This window comes from Morone saxatilis, unplaced genomic scaffold (assembly GCF_004916995.1).
Source record: "Morone saxatilis isolate NCDOM2014 unplaced genomic scaffold, NCSU_SB_2.0 Contig15, whole genome shotgun sequence".
In the NCBI taxonomy this organism is placed as follows: Eukaryota; Metazoa; Chordata; class Actinopteri; family Moronidae; genus Morone; species Morone saxatilis.
This window is the reverse complement of record NW_023339707.1, coordinates 1,503,760-1,518,735: the sequence shown is the minus strand read 5'-3', so window position 1 is coordinate 1,518,735 and position 14,976 is coordinate 1,503,760.

Sequence of the window (14,976 nt, the reverse complement as noted above, 5' to 3'; positions counted from 1 at the left end):
CATGTTCTACCAGCTCAGATGCCCCGACCCATTACCATCTACTTTGCCTACGCTGTAAACATACCACGCCTAGACGGAAATGTATGTTTCCCGCACCGAATACCAGCCGAACCGCCTCCTTCTAGCACCGCCCTCGGCAATGAAACTTTGAAAAGCTTGCCCAACCGAAAACCAAGAATGCCCTATATATACACCTGTGAGCTTGTCATAATTACCATAATTACACTTAATGTACTCATTCGTGAATAGCAGCATGAAAGGCTGTTTGTTGGCCTGTTTATCTGCTGTGAACGGCTGTTTTAGTAATCCATGATGTTTCATGATTACAAAACACAATTTAATTACAGGATTTTTCCAATCAAACTGTACCAATCGTCGTCTAGCTGTTACACTACCCAACAACACACCGTCACACTGCCCACCTTGGTTACTAGCCTACCAAAGAATGATCCCGAACAACTCGCATGACACGCCATCTATTTTTGTGTTAATCTTATTTTATCGTTATCTCTTTAACCCCGTTCTCACGCCACTACCAACGGCCCTGTACCTCCTTACATTAAGAACCCTCCTTGCCTCATGTCGTGTCCACCTGGAGGAGGCCTTCATATGCCCTCTCCGTCGCCTTCGGCTAATTTGAGCAGTGCTAGAGTGTCTGAATCTGCTGCAGCGTAACATAACTAACCACTACGACTTGCCCACCCGTTTAATAATTTTTGCTCCCTAATAATGGTTGAACCATGGATTCTGTGAATCAGGTTTAAGTATTGTAGTGATGGAAGTTTCGTCGTAAGAGCGTCTATAAGCGCCTGCGGAGGCTGCTGATGGGTTTACATTAGAGTCAATAGAAAGCCCGGTGCGTCCCATACAGCCGCTGATGGGTACTATATGCGGCTGTATGGGACGCCAAAGGAAAGAGACAATAGTCAGTCTTCGACGAGTTGGGAATGAGAACGGGTGGTAATATGTAGCTGCATGTTGAAACGAATGGCGCAGTTTCAAGTAATGTTGTGTCTATCTGATGTGAGACTACTTTGTTTTGTCTTTGTGGCACTATTCCAGGTCTCTGTGCACCTTTTCATAGTGGTAGACTATCCCTTGACCCAGCAGGTCATTTGGTCTGCCCCCTGATGCTGAAATGTAAAGGTCGTCCGCCCTGATGGTCATATTATCGTCATAGAACAGATATGAGCAAAGGTGGCCGCTGCTGGCGGTGTGGCTGTGGCAGATGGCGGAGGACAGGCTGTAGAGCTGTGTCTGCTCTCCACTCACAGGGAGCTCTACAAACCTAGACGGAGTGACGGGGTCTCTGAGTACTGATCCATCAGGGGATGCTCGAGATAAGTAGAGTGTGAGAATATCAGGGCTGTTCCACAAGTTTTCTATCTCTACGTCGGAACCACATGCCGCACATTGCAGTCCTTTTCTTGGACTGAAAGCCAGGTTAAGAAGCGAGAAGGTGGTGGCGTGCGCACTGCGTTGTGGTAAAAAAAGAACAGTACCCAGGGTGGAGGTGGTACGGGTAGTGGTCCTACACTCTCCACACCATTCCTTCTCTATTAACTGGGTCGTCGTTTGCACCCCACATGTGTCGAACCAGAGCAATAAGGCAGCCAGTAAATCCAGCGGATCGTTCGTCTGGTACAGACGTAACGGTGGCTGAGCCGCGCTGAGTTCTACCAGAGCACTGTGCACTTCTGTTCGTCGGAACAGCCTGCCTGGGTTTTTCAGGGCTGTTAAAAACAGCCCCGCAAACGTCGGTGTGGCTGACAGCGTTATTAAGGCCTCCGAGGGCCGGTGCGTTAATTTCTCCCGCACAACCCTCAGGTGAAGCGCAGCTTGCACCGTTGCGTTCATCCAGCAATTACTGAAGCCATTTGGAAACTTACAAATGGTCTTACAACGACTGGCGACAACATCTGTCCCCAGTTTGTGCTCTGCGTCGTTGTCACCGAGCCCTTTAACGCATGGCACTGTGGCACCGACCTCTCCGACAGCAGTGTGTGAAACCGCTGCGCTCTCTGAGCCAGCAGCTGGGACTCTGGGCTCGCTCTCTGCTTCTGAACCTGTCTCATGAAAGCTCTGCACCTGTCCAACGGGACCAGCAGGTTCTTCATGTCCTTCATCGTGGCCTGGTTGGAAGTATGACTCGAAGAGTCTCCGGGCAGCTTTAGTAACGAGCGTACCCACAACGACACCGAGTGTGAGTATCATGATGCTGGAAATGTCCGCTGCTCTTACTGTGTGACTGACAGATGAGTGTGTGTGCTGGATGTTCCCTTTATACACTGAAGACAACCGTCAGTGACGTATCAAAGGCAAGAATTATTGCCTACTACTTGTTATCAAAGGGCTATCCTTTAACGTCATCACTACGTCATAATATAACGCTCTAGAATGGCTTTCAACTTTTTTTTTATTACAGTGGTAGAGAGTAACTAAGTACATTTACTCAAGTACAACTTTGAGTATTTCCATTTTATTCTACTTATAATATAATATAATTATAATATAACATTTTACAGCGATCCTGAGCCTTCTCCACAAGGACATGGACCCTTCTGTGTACCATAATGAGATAGCCACCTTTAGTAAGTGGTGTGACACCAACCATCTAAATGTCACCAAAACACAGGAGATGATCTTTGACCCAAGGCAAGTGACTGACCATAAGCCAGTGGTCATCAAAAAACAGAAAATTAGCCAAGTGTCCTCGTATAAATATTTAGGTGTCCATAGACAACCTTCTTTGCTGGAAAACAACAAACTGTAGCACTGTGCCAAGACAATTTCCCTCCTGGACAATAAAGTTATTTATTCTATTTATTAGCATTTTGTGAGCAATACTGTACTTTTTACTCAACTACATTTATTTGCAATCATTAGTTATTATTTGCAGATTTATGTTAGGAAAGCAAAACATAAATCAACTAATGCACATCATAGTTTCACATGGATTAAATTACCCAGCAGTATTTGAGTGGCCTCAGCAGGGATCTCCAAAGCTTGGCTTTCCTTTAAATGTCTCCAAAACTAAAGTGTCATGTAGCTAGCTGGCTACTCTTTTTGTACAGAAAAACGTCTAATATAAACATGGACACTAATTAAATCATTTGATTTATACATGGAATTGATTTGATTACTAGACATTCTCAGTCTGTGGTGAACCAATTTGTTTCCCTCGTCTCAAGCAAAAGGAATCAAATTCTGTGTTAAAAAGCGATGGTTACAGATGATAGCTGATATAATTCACTTGGCCTGGATTCCTGTGCTGTGATTTGTCTGAAAGTCCGATGTTATACTCTTGGCTATCCTTCATGATATTTATATCACAGTGCCATCATGCAGTCATATGAGCTATCACTGCCTCTGCCAAGGAGTGTTTTTTGTGGGTTTTATATGAAACTACCTATGAAATATTATATTCATCCACTCGCCAGTAGATCCTCTAAATGTTACACACTGGAGCTGACTTGTGGCGGGCACAAATTATTTTTCACTTTCCTTTAGCGAAATGAGCTGAATTCTTTGCACTTGTTCTAAACAAGTTTGTCTTAGTTTGACACGTCCTAAAATCTATCTGATTCTTGTAACCGTAGTTAGTGCCTGAGACAGCAGCCCCCTCCAAACTTCCCACTGCTCTCTGTACAGTCAGTGCTCTGCAGCAGCGCCACCTGCAGGCAGTGAGCAGCAGCACTTCTTGTGAAAATGTGAACTGAGTTTTGGAAAATAAAGACTTCATATGGCTTTGATAATCAAATGTGAATATGTTTTTGGCTTTCACTTTACTGATAACCAGCAAATACTCCTCAGTCCCTCCTCCCCTACTCAGTCCTTTTGGCCAGAAACAATGACTCGTGATTACTCTTTGGGGTCCATATTGTTCTCTCTCTTCAACGTAAGGACTTTGTAAAAGAAGGAAATGGCTTGAAAAGCATCTGTAAGCAATGTTCCATTCAAATACCTTTTTTACTGCAGAAGGTGACATTTGCCCGTAATCAGTTTTATTTGGTTGTGTGAAAAAAGTGAAAAAAGTGCCTTGTTGCTAGTGTCTTGTTATATTATTGCATTGCAGGAACATTTGGAAGGGGCATTGTTAAAGGGTGAGGGAGGGTTACAACCTCCTCAATCCCTTTCCTTTTGTCATTTTTGTATCTTTATTACAGTGGACTAAACAGAACTTTAGGACATTCACAAATCATTCATCCATTCAGGACTTATTCCTAACACCAGTGGTCTTAACAGAAGAAGTCATGATTTGATCTCTCAAAAGTGGGAGGACTGTTAGCCTCCACCCACACCTACCTTAACTGCACTTACCAGAAGGAAGACCTTTCCTTCTGTTAGTAAGTCTAACTATTGCACATTGCACACACAGAGGAACAGAAAATGACACTTAAAGCAAACAAAGAGTCTGTAGTAATGCCAGAGGCAGCAGCAGTACTACTGATACAGCAGTATTTCAGTAGTACCAGTCGAGGCAGTAGGTTTACTTGGACTGATTTCATCAAAGGGCTTTAGGAGAGCCTGCTGGAAATATTCCACCTACAGTTCATGTCAGTATAATGACTGAAAAGATCTGAAATGTTTTCTACTGTGAGCATATTGTTGTTTACAGTATCTTAATCTTTACATCTTTATATTTACTAATGAGCAAATAAACTCTAGTAATCAAGTAAACAACTCTGTGAAAAGGTAAGGTGCAATAGCTCATTTCTGCCACTAGATGTCAGCAGTGACAAATATTTGATGTTACTAAAAGCACATCAGTGGTTAAAGAAGCATTTGTGTGACTTTCCTTTTTAAAAGTAGCAATACAACAATGTTAACAGTACATACATCCTGTATACTCAAGTAAAGGTACAAAAGTATTAGTAACATAGTAATCAGTATGCAGAAAAGTGAGTGAAATTCAGTAGACAGCTCTCCTGTCATTCATCCAGATTGTTACTTAGTAGTAGTGTGACTATCTGATGAAAATACTTTGAAGATTTCTCTACCTTGATTCACTTGTTTTTCTCCTGAGCCTCAGGACCCCAGTGCCAGCATCACCACCCAGCCATTCTCCACACTCCTCAGCCATCTTCAGTCCCACTAACCCCCTTCATCTATCCATTTGTTATTCATTAAGCCATCTTACTAAACTGTAACCTCTGTGACTGCATCTGGGTCCACGTTAAAACAAACCTAACAATGCCTCTCTTTTTACCATATGCTGCTTTTGTCCTTCACCTTCACCTCCTTGAGGTTGTACATTCACAGTTTCTTTACTTTTGGTCAAAGAAACCATTTGTCCCATCATGTTCCAGTTCAGAACACATTGTATCCATCCTGTGTTCAGATCCAACTGTGTGACCACCAGAGAAGATCAATAAAGTCTATATGTACAGTTACATGAAGAGGATTGGCTGGAAGTCCTTCTCAGCTATCCAATGAATGAAGAGTCTGGAGCCGTATCACACTGAGGACACAAGTCAGTATCTTGCTCCAGGTTGTCCTTCCTGGCTGACGTTAGTCTCTGTACAGTTACATCTGTGTGAGATAATGACACAGACAGCACTTCTGTAGTGGGTGTGTCCAGTTTGTAACACAGTGCAGGACGGATGATGTTTTATTGATATCCAGTAAACCTGAACCCAGAACCCAGAAATCTGCATATAAACCTGTTTTCAGAGATATCTGGATATACTGTTAACTGGTCGAAATCAGAAGCCATGCCGTTATCGAAAATGTGCCCCCCAGATATCAGAAAGAATTGGAAATTCAGATGGATGCCGGAAGGATTAACATACTTGGGCATCAAATTAACACCAGGTCTGGAAAAAATAATGGAAGCTAACATATCTCCAGTCATTCAGAAAACCCAAACTTCCGATAAGTTGTATATTTCCCTGATAGGCAGACTCAATCAATTACATCACTTCCATGTTACCGCTACATCTTCCTTCCTCACTACTTAAAACATATAACGGAATGATAGAGAAGTTTATCTGGGCAGGAAAAAAACCCATGTTTAATCGGACCAAGCTATGCTGCAAAAGACAAGGGGGATTAGCACTTTCACGAATAGACTGGTATCATTTGTCATTTTCTTTATCTCAGCTATCTAAAATTCACCTACCGCCTACAAGGGTCCCTCTATGGGTCAGGATAGAAGAGCAACTAGTGTATCTTTTTCCTGTGGAGGCCTTCCTTTCACAAACAGATAGACCGGTTCCCTCCCAAGACCCGGTACTGGCTTTTGCCAGAGAGTCGTGGAAAATTGCACATCAAATAACAAAAGCCAATCCATATTTATCAAGCAGATCCTCCATATGGTATAACAAGAAACTGTTAATAGAAAAGAAGAGTTTCTTTTGGGATAAATGGATTAGGTCTGGTATTCATATTCTTGAGGATGTGATGGGAGATGTTGGATTCAGATCCTTTGACGAAATTAAAAATAAATATAATTTGTGTAATTCAGAATTCTGGAGATTTCTACAACTCAGACATTGCATTCTCTCTGTTATTGTACATGACGTCTTTATAAACCAGAACTTGTCCAACACACACACAGTTACACATAAAGACATAGATCTGGTAATGTACTGATAACTGTAAAATCCTGACTCATCTTTTTATGATGCTTAGGACCAAACGTTATTTATTATTTTTCATATATTTTAAAAAGCCAAGACCAGTTCTCATCCATGCTTATTATGAAGATGGAGAATTATGGAGTTATTTTAGTGCCAGCACAACTGGAAATGTTTAAGCTTAATATTGTATGCAAAATTTTAAATTGTATTTCAAAGATTGAAGTTGAATTTAACTTGCACTGCTTTCAACTTGTGAGTATTGTTTTAATTTTGGTAGAGTTCCAAATTCAGTTAGAAATTCAGTTTTCAAAGTCAGTTTCAACTCATCTGGACTCTGGACTAGAATAGCAGAGCATTAGCTATTTTGCCAGGTTTGAATTCCTCTTTAAATGTGGAAGCAGTCCCGTATGGCTATCAATTTTCTAATAAAGTTTAAGAACTCTACCTGCATCACAGATATGTAAGTACAGGAGAAACATTTGTGCCTCCGTCCCCTGTAGGCTAGATTCATGAAAGTATCCCTCAGTGCAGGAAAGACAGGAAGTACTCCCTGAAACTACTGTGACAATCTGTAACTTGACTTCCTGTTTGGAGAAGAACACACATTATATATTTAATGCCACCTAAACACATACATTATCACTGGTGGAAATAACAGCACCAACATAGGAGGAGGAAGCAGAAATGACATCCACTGGATCTCACACAGTGTCTGCACCTGGCAGTAGAACTAAAGACTCCATATGGAACTACCAAAGTGAAATATCCTTCAATATTCAACTGGATCTTACCAGGAAGACACTTAGGACAGCATTCATTCCCTCTCTGATACTCTGATTGATGACATGGTAGTGTGTGTCCTCTGAAGATATTCATCACAAGAATCTGTGAAGAGTAAGAAAGAGATTTTAGTTTAACCTTTGCAGGTGAGTTATAGCAGGAAGACCCTGTTTAGACTGGTGTTCAAAAGCTCATCCACTCATCACTAGTTTACAGACTACAGACATCCCTCTTTCACCTGCAGTTCATGTGCACAGTGCAACGTCCTGCATTTTCTTTACTTCACCCTCTGTGTGCATCATATCAGTATACATATATACACATATTTAATTAGACCTTCTAAGCTAAGTTGACGCTCCCTTGTATTTATAGGCACTGCATTTCATTTATACATCTTCGTTTCATTTATCATTGCAGTAAATTACTTTCAGGTTGTGTTTCATGCCATACTGTTTATAATTATTGCATATACCTAATGTCTTGACATATTATCTGTTATATATATATACCATATTCATCTGAATGTAGAAACCACACACATTCAAAGGGAGCATCGTTAACTACAAGCAGACTATCATCAATAAATGAGTGGCATGTCAATGACTGTGTGTGTGATAAATTGGAATCATTGATCATCGTTCTTGTTCTGACCGGACAACCTGTGGGGAGTGCAAGTGTTCATTCACGTTTTATCACATAGGTGATGTATTCAGTACTTAACCAACACATTTATACCTGGTATTAAAGTCCACATGAAACAGACATCAGAGCGCTTTTTGCTTCAGTGTATTTGGGTATTATGTATAAACAGACAGTGAGACAGACAGAGTCATATCAACAATATAGCAGCATCATATACACCTTTCACTACTGTTTCAGTGTTTATGTCTGTAGAATGTGTCACAGACATGGAAAAATATATAAATGTATTTTAAACTGAACACCTCCTGTTTCTGTTGCAGATTAAAATCTCTCTGCTGTTCCTGTGGACAGAATCCATTCCCATGTTAACAAGGCTTTATTCTATGGTATTTATCAAAGGCTAATTCAATATAGAAAGAAAGGGCTGCTGAAGCAGCTCCACAGCAGCCATGCTCTTGGTGAGGCCACACACTGCTCAGGTGGGCAGTGTGAACAGGGTGTGATCCGCTCAGCCATCAGCTGTGAAGAGGTGACCTGGTAGAGCTGGCACTGGCTAAGGCCTTGCTATGGTGGTTTATTAAGTGCGTAGGATTTCCGTATACAAGTTCTATGCAGGAAGACTGTCCCAGATATATAATGTTCACACACACACACACACACACACACACAAACACTCCCCCTAGCCTGTACTTTACCCTTACACACCATTAACTCTGTTGCAGTGTCAGAAAGGTAAAAACAGGTCCTCGAAATCAACCATATTGTCCAATGTTGGAACTTCAGACAGTGTTCAGTTGATCATATCTGTAGATACTCCTCCTGTACTGTTTCATCACTGTACTGCTGGTATTTAAACTGTAGTAGCCTAAGGCAGGGATCTGAATAATGAAAAACATACACTGTCACTTTTCTTAATGGTCGAGTTCTCCGGTCCTTCTGGTTTGTGGTAAGAAGTGGGTTACAAATTATCTTCTTTAATCCTCTTCAACCCCAACGTGGCGACAAGACATCAATGTCACCTGCAGACGTCTGTTACAATCTGTCCCTCCCAAATAATGGCGGGTAGGAACTAATGTTAGGCAAGGGAACATGAAATTGCAACTTAAATGTTAATATAATATAAATAAAATAGGTTAACCGTTTAAGTTCTAAAGCAGCTTTAAAATGATGATGAAATTAAAATATTGTAGGTAAATGTCCACAATAATGCTGTGGATTTATTCCAAATGAAATTATTTACCACAGTAGCCTCCTGTGCAGCTTAAGCAACTTTAAAACAACCATTAACAGCGCTGCACTGTCAGGTGATCAACAGACAGCCGTGCTATAGAAGATGAGGTATGATCTGCTTGATCAAAACTTAAAACTAAATTAAGTTCTTATCTGAGTTAGCTTGCAAAATGACTTCACCAGCGGAAGTTCAATCAGGAAGTTTTTTTTTTTTTTTTCATAAAAATCTCCTCTCTATTTCCCGCTCTCTCTTCATCAGCTGACTATGGTCGGTTACTCTTTAGTTAACCAATCAGATTTAAACTTTTTCATTTTCTATCAGCCAATCACATCACCATTGCCATACTTTAAATCTGTTCCCCTCCCTGTTTGTAGTTCTGTCATTCTGTCAGCGCAAACCACAGCGACCCTCCTCCACCTCTCTCACCTCCTCTTCATCATATCAGCACCTATGTGAAACCCATCAGATGGGGTCTAATCACCAAAGACTTTTCCAATTCTCATCATTTGTATCATGTTAATAAATAGATATCTTCACTCAGAATGGGGTCCTGATTGCAACCACTTTAACAACCAAATGCAGTTCATCTCCAGTGGGCCTTATATCCTCTTCCTCTGTCCCATACAGCTCCATTGTTGTCCAACAGTGAGTCACACTGTTGCACTGGATGCCATGTTCCTTCATTACCATGAACACACACACTGTAGGTTATTTTGACTCAGTCTCACACACACCGTCCTGCTGCCACAAATACTGACTAGATTACCACATGTGAATTAACCCCAAGACCCCCAGGGTGCCACTGTTTCAGGATATATTATTAGTTCTTTGATGGGTGGGGAAGGTAGGAACAGCAGCCTTATACTTTATATTCTATCAAACAGAGAATGTTTGGTTGTGGTTATATTGTAATTAATTAATTACATATTTTACAGTAAAGTAAAAGTGCTTTGGCAGTGTTATGTATCTGAATAACACAAGTCATTAGTTGATATGTATCTGCACAATGTAAGAGCATACAGTAAGTAAGAAAAATGAAAACTCCAACTTCATTATATAAAAAGCATAAAGCATGAGTCGGTATGTCCCAACTCCAGTTGTACAGTGTATTTACATATTAATATTCATTTACATTCTCACTCAGTAATGGATAAATCCATCTTTCAGGGCGTTTAAATTCATTTTTCATTTATATTCAGAACAGCAATACAGCTACGGATTAAATGACAATACGTGCAGGTCAGATTAGTATTTATATGATTTGTGCGTTTAAAGTTAAAAAAAGAAATATATTGTCAATGTTCTGATGTTCTTAAAAGAAAAGCATTTCTCAGCTTTTATTCTGAAGGAGTACTACCGGAACTTTATGGGTGAGGCCTAACGGTAATCCCCTAGTTTAAAAACAAAACAAAAAAACAGGTCTTCTTTTCTTTCACTTTTACTTGTACTCATGTTTCCCCATCTAGAACTTTGTTCCTATTGTGACAGCTCTGCACATGAATGTTCTGAATTACAAATATGTGTTAGAGAAAATCTTATCTTAAATATGCAGACATTCTGGTGTCCTCATCAGAAATATGCTAATAAGATGTTAAGTGTACTCTCTTAACGACTCTCTCTGTGTATGTTAATACTGCTGTCTGTTCTCACCAAGGTCATAGTGAGAATGCATCATGTGACAGTTCCTCCTTTCAGTTCCATACAAATATATAATGATAATAATATGTTATTTCAACAAGACAACATGACTGATGATCACAAGCTGTGGTATGATTGTTGTGTCAAATTACTTTTAGGTATAAAATCACCCTTAACCCTGGCCTTTTGCCTGCTCCAAGCATGTGAGAAGGTTCACTCGTTCTTGTGAGAAAGATAAGCTCTTGGGTTGTCTCAGCGTCCTGTTTTGCTGGATGGAGACTGGATTCTGTTTAGAGATAGTATAATGGAATACAGTTCAACAGCACCACAAACTATTTTATATTTTTTATATTTTATATATTATATACATACATAATACTTTATATCTTATCTCCATTTGCACTGTTTACTGTTTGCAATGCTGTTTGCAATACTGTAGCTACTGTTAATTTTATTTTATACTGTTAATTTTATATATTATATACATACATAATACTTTATATCTTATCTTATATCTTATCTATGATCTTATTTTTGATTCTTTTTAAGGTCAGGGTTTTTAAATTTTAGTTTAAGTATGCTATTTTTGTATGCATACTGGATGCTTGAATCTCCCTCGGGATAAATTAAAGTCTATCTATCTATCTATCTCTAAACTACAGCCTCCACCATGATCTGAATCAGCGCCTCTATAAAACAGTTACAGCAAACTCTGAACCATATAACCTGTACAAAGGTCGGGTTATTGCAGGGCTGTTGTGTTAGACTGCATTGGTTTGCGCTAGCTGTAATAAACTTGCAACTGAGTGTGTGTCAGAATGTTAACTGCTGAGAAATGACACTTGCAACTCAATGTGGCTAGAACCACTTCTGTTTTAGTGGCACACATTTGTCATCAAATGAAATATATATATATAATTTTGTATCCACTAAGCAGTTATCACACTAGCTTCCAGAAACACTATTTATAAAAGACTAAAATGATGCACATTCTTTGCTGCAGTGCTCCACTGTGAGCTCCATGTGGACACAGCCAGGGTGGATGCTCTATAGGTCAGACATCCACTGGATTTTCATGATGATATTTTAATAAAATTAGATTATATTATCTGCTTATTAATATCTCTGTATGATTACAACATTATTCAACTTACTGATCATCTGTACAGGAGTGTCTTCATAGATTTATGTACTGTATAATGAAAGACTATATTTAAAGACTATACTTTCATTACACAGCTACAGTGCATAGCACTGCAGTTTATTATTGGGAAACAGCAGCAGTTTATATCTACTGTATCAAACTGTGACATATACAGTTTCAAGGATTCAGCAGAAATCTTGCTGTTGTTACACTGGGTGCAGCACTCACACATTCTGAGTAATTCTGTGGGTCATAGTGTAACATTACAAGACATATGTTGAGTCCCAGACGAATAGTCTGTTGATCAGTTGTTGGGAAACAACAGCATTTTCCATTCAAGGCCATGACTGCATCATGTATCAGAAGTATTATGGCAGACAGCTGTCAAGTACTTCAAAGGCGAACTATTCTCAAAACCAGGATGTTGCTGTTATTTTTATGTTGATTTTTTGTGATTATTGTGCAAACATCACAAAACGTCACCTCACCAGTGACAGTGCATCTAAAAAAAGAAAAGTAAACCGCTCTTACTTTGAACCCTCTCAGTTTTCTTCTTGCCTTGCTCTGAATAGAAGCATGCAGCTCCAGTTAAAACCCATGGCTGATACCTTTTCAACGAGGCAGACATTGCGTTACCTGTGTTAACCTGACGACAACTTCCCAGACGGTTTGTTACACAGAACCATAAAAATAAAAAATATTAAAAGAGAAGACCCTCCCCTGCTCACACAAAGAAAGTCCTCCTTTTAACAAGAATAATTTACTGAACTATCCCATGACAGCATGCTCTGTGCTTTTGAGCTATAATTACAAAGAATCATCGCTTTTTATTTTATATATATCAATATTATATAACATTTTATTTAATCGGGTATATAGACAACATGATAACAATTCATACACAGTATACACAAGCATATAGGAGCGGCCTATATGTAGAATCTCATAAATCAACAAATAGCAGAACTGTCATTTCATCAAATGTTTGAGCTGGAATGAAAATAGACCTTTGTGCATTGTGCACTGATACGACTCTGCAAAGCTACTCAGAAGGCTGTAACAAATACATTTATAGCAAAATGTTGAAGTTAGATTTTCTTTAACATGTTAAATAATTGAACATATACATGGTCAACCAATTTTAGTTGTCATTGCTGAGAGCTGCTTCTTCTCTCTCACTCTGTGCTGCTTGCCACCGTATTGTATCACCTATAAAGCTCTTCATGGTCAGGCCCCTTCATATCTTAAAGAGCTCATAGTACCCTATTACCCTTCTAGAACACTGTGTTCTCTTAATGCAAGGGCTACTTGTGTTCCTATAGTCTCTAAAGTAGAAACAGAAGCGCAGAGCTTCAAGTACCAAGCTCCTCTCCCTGGGAAACCAGCTTCCAGTGTGGTTTCAGGAGGCAGACACCCTCTTCTCACATTAAGAGTAGGCTTAAGAGTTCCTCTGTTGATAAAGCTTATTTGTTAGGGCTGGATCAGGATGAGTCTGAACATCCCTTAGTTAGTGCTGCTATAGACTAGAACTCATCGGGATCTCACCATGATGCACTGAGCCTCCTCTCTTTCCTCTGTCTCTCTGTTCTGCAACTGCATTTCATTGTCCCATTGAATTCATGTATATAACTTCACTTTTTCCCCGGACGTTCTTGTGCTTTTCTCTCCACAGGGTTCTCATGGAGTCCTTGCGTGGGCCTCTGCCGAGGTCCTGCATTGACTAACCATCTGCTAAATAGCACATGATATTATTGTTAGTATTATTAATTATGATTAAGTATCTATTATGCTACACGGTTACGTTGTCGCTGCTCTGTCCCCCATTGTTGATCGCTGTCATCAGGTCATTGCGGCTTTTTCATGATCGTGCCGATCGATCACCTACTATGTGATGTAGTTTGCTACTGTGTTGCTGTACATCTGTCTGTCTGTTCTCTGTCTGTCTCTGTCTTCCTGCTCGTCTGATCCTCTATCTCTCTCACCCAACTGGTCTAAGCAGAGATGACCACCGCGAAGGTATGTCTAGGTTTTGCTGTCAAAAGGCGAGCTTTCTTCTTGTCCCCCGTCGCCAATCTGGAATGTGCCTGCGGTACTGTTGGGGTCCTGTAAATGTTAATAGATTCGGTCTAGACCTGCTCTAATACAAGTGTCTGAGATAACCTTCTGATATGTAATTAGGCGCTAATATACACAATAGAAATTAAATTGAAGTGAAATCGTCAACATCACGGCTCACTCTGCTGGTTAAGACCTTGCACTGACACCAATCATAATTATCACAAGCATCTAGTATTCCTGCAGATTATAACAGCTGGAAATAAACCTGTTTCTAAGCTGAATAACACTATATAGGGAAAGCCGGGTCTTGTGTCAGCACTTTTTACACTCTTATATATTCTTGGAATCAATACATCATTATAAAAAGCAAAAAATGGTACGCGAGATTGAAAGACCAAACAAAGTCCTCAGGTATACTATAATCTTGTATTCATCGTCAATATTTTATCTTGTGATCAGTCGCAGTTCTCCTCAGCCAATCAAATAGCAGACGCTGTCACCCATCTCACTCCCACCACTCGGGTAAAACGTTGGTCCACTAAACCCTCACTGGGAGTAAATCATGTCACACTGGATTTTGCAACTAATAAACCAGGACAAATTATTGATGTTCTCTTTTTTACTTGAAAGTTGAACATTGTACGTCAGGCACAGAAAAAAACTCTTAATGCAATCTGCATCTGCCGCCACACACACTCTCGAACCAACCTCTCTCACCATAAACCATGCTTAACTGCACATGCCTGGATCTCCAAACAGTCTCTAGGCCAACTGCTGGCACTCAGCGCTATCGCCTCTCAGACATCACACCTCGCTATCTCTCACTCATCTTAAATTCTCCACAAAACATCTCCAGATCGAACTTACCAACAAGAAGCCATCGGCTCTCATTACTCACTCCC